General features: G+C 36.5%; 1 pseudogene; it reads right to left on the minus strand.

Annotated features, from left to right (window-relative positions):
- Nucleotides 1-565: 565 nt before the first annotated feature.
- Nucleotides 566-1,412, minus strand: LOC122747922 (annotated as a pseudogene).
- Between the last annotated feature and the right edge of the window lie 1,800 nt (nt 1,413-3,212).

The raw sequence follows: 3,212 nt of genomic DNA on the forward strand, positions 1-3,212 counted from the left end.
AGATGCCTCCCTTTATATCTGAGCCATGTATCCATTTTGACCCTATTTTGGTAAATGGTATAAGATATTGGTCTATACCCAATTTCTGCTGGACTACTTTCCAGTTTTCCCAACAATTTTTTACCAAATGGTGAATTCTTATCCCAAAAGCCTAAATCTTTACATTTGTCAAATACAAGGTTACTATTATCACTTACTACTGTGTATTATATGTCTGTTCTGTTCTACTGAACCATCTTTCTATTTCTTAGCCAGTACCAGATAGTTTTGAGCTGTTTAAGTACCAGATAGTTTAAGATCTGTTACTGCTAAACCTTCTTCCTTCACATTTTTCATTAATTCCTTTAATATTCTTGATGTTTTGTTCTTCCAAATGAATTTTATTGTTTATTTTTCTAGCTCAATAAAATAATATTTTTGGTAATTTAATTGGGATGGCATTAAATAAGCAAATTAGGTAGAATTGCCATTTTTATTAAATTGGCTTTGCCTACCTATAAACAATTAATATTTCTCCAATTATTTAAATCTGACTTTATTTATATCAAAGTGTTTATAATTATAATTATTCATAATTATGGCAAGCATACTTCCAGGTATTTAATGCTGAGTAGCCCCAGTTCATAAGTCCATAAGCATAGGCAGAACCAAAACCCGCAGAAAAGTAGACTCCAGAAATAGTTTCCCTCACTGTCCACATAGTATAGGCCAGGCCCTCACATATCTGAACCACAAATGGATACCCATGGATACACATGGATAGCCTCAACAAAAAAACAAAAAACAAAACAAAAAAGGGGCAGCTAGGTGGCACAGTAGATAAAGTACCAGCCCTGGATTCAGGAGGACCTGAGTTCAAATCTGGGCTCAGACACTTGACACTAGCTGTGTGACCCTGGGCAAGTCACTTAACCCCCATTGCCCTACAAAAACAAAAAACCAAAACAGATGGATAGCCTCGTGCCTTTGTATTGATAGGCCATGTTGGCCAGGAGCTTTGAGGAAACCACAGAGATGCACTCCTTATTTTGAAGCTCATAGATATGACATTGTTGGGCCAGTAGGTGTTCCCAGAATCTACAATCAGTAGGTTCCCCAGCCATGGTACCTAGCACGTAAGGATTGATTTCGATCACCTTTTTCACTGTCTGGGAAGCAATATAAGCACCATCTGTGGACCATGAGTCCATAACAACAATCATGCTATGATAATATTTTAAGGCCAAAGTGCTGGTTCTACGAAGAAGACTGATCCCTGGCTTGTCCAGGGTACCCTATTTGGGAGCCTCCAGGCTAAGCCCACCTCCAGGGTCCCCTGGGCCCAGGTCCAGCAAGCCTAAGTGGCCCCTGAGCTCAAAAAACCCAAACCCATTCACAGGCAGCAGTCTCTCCAACATACTGGCCAGTACCATGTCTACTAAGAGAAAGCAGAAGTCTGAGGAGAAATAATTTAAGAATTATTGGACTACCTGAAAGCCATGGTTAAAGAAAAAGACCTAGATATCATATTTTAATAAATTATCAAGGAAAACTGCCCTGATATCCTAGAACCAGAGGGTAAAATAGAAATTGAAAGAACCTACCAATCACCATTTGAAAGAAATCCAAAAATGAAAACTCCTAGGAATATTATAGCTGAATTCCAGAACTTGCAGGTCAAAGAGAAAATAATTCTAGCAGCCAGAAAGGAACCTTTTTTTTTTTTTGATGTTTGTAGGTCCCTTTAATGACTACACAGTGCTTCATATACCTCCCCTTATTTTACTTGTGCCCCCAAGAGTCCTTGGAGGGAGATGGACAATTAGAGCCATCCCCCACCCTTTTAAAAACAATAAACATTTTTATTTATAGTTTTGAGTTCCAAATTTTATCCCTTCTTCTTTCCCTCCCCTCCCTTCTCCATGAGGTTATACATTCACAATTATGTAAAACATTACCATATAGAAAGGAATAATTTTCAAATACCATGGAGCTACAGTCAGAGTTAAAATAACACAGAGTTAAAATAAGGGGCTGGAGCATAAATTATTATGCTTCAGCTGAGGTTAAAAGAAAAAAAAACAGGGCTAGCAATCAGGATATCATACAAAGCAAAAGCAAAATTAAACCTAACTAAAAGAGATAAGAAGGGAAACTATATGTAGCTAAGAGGCTCCACAGACAAAAAAGTAATATTAATATTAAATGTATATACACCAAATGACTTAGCATCCAAATTCTTAAAGGAAAAGTTAAACAGCTTATAGAAGGAAATAATAAAACTATACTAGTAGAGGGACCTCAATTTTTCATCTCAGAGATAGATAAATCTAACCATAAAATAAATAAGAAAGAAGTTAAGGAGATGAATAGATTCTTAGAAAAGTTAGATGTGATAGTCCTCTGGAGAAAACTGAATGGGAATAAAAATGAATATACCTTTTTTTTCAACTGTATATTGCACCTTGACAAAATTGACCATATATCAGGGCATAAAAACCTCACAACCAAATGCAGAAAAGTAGAAATATTAAATGTGCCCTTTTCAGACCATAATACAATAAAAATTCCATTCAATAAAGGGCCATGAATGCATAGATTAAAAATTAATTCAAAACTCAATATTCTAATCCCAAGGAATGAACAATGCAAAAGAAGTAGAAAAAAACAGTACAAAGACAAGATCTCTTCAAGTGTGCTAGAAATATCAAGGGAATATTTCATGCAAAAATAGGCATAATAAAAGACAAAACTGGGACTTCACAGAAATAGAAGTGATTTAGAAGGGGGGGCAAGAATATACACAAGAGCTATGCAAGAAAGGGCTTAACATCACTGATAACCACAATGGGGTTGTTACTGATCTAGAGCCCTACATCCTGAAGAATGAAGTCAAGAGGGCCTTGGGAACAATTCCTAAAAATAAGACCAGGGGAGGTGATGGAATTCCAGCTGAGTTATTTAAAGTCCTAAAAGAATATGCTGTTAAAGTGTTGCACTCAATATACCAGCAAATTTGGAAAACTCAACAGTGGCTACTGGACTGGAAAGATTAGTTTATGTCCCAATCCTAAAGAAGGGCAAAGCCAAGTAATGCTCAAATTACCATAAAAATGCAGCAATGTTATGCTTAAGATTCTGTAAACTCACCTTCAGCACAGTGTGAACAGAAATTTACCAGAAGTACAGGCTGGTTTCCAAAGAGGCAAAGGAACTAGAGACCAAATTGCCAA

The sequence above is a fragment of the Dromiciops gliroides genome, chromosome 3 (assembly GCF_019393635.1).
Source record: "Dromiciops gliroides isolate mDroGli1 chromosome 3, mDroGli1.pri, whole genome shotgun sequence".
NCBI classification, from domain to species: domain Eukaryota; kingdom Metazoa; phylum Chordata; class Mammalia; order Microbiotheria; family Microbiotheriidae; genus Dromiciops; species Dromiciops gliroides.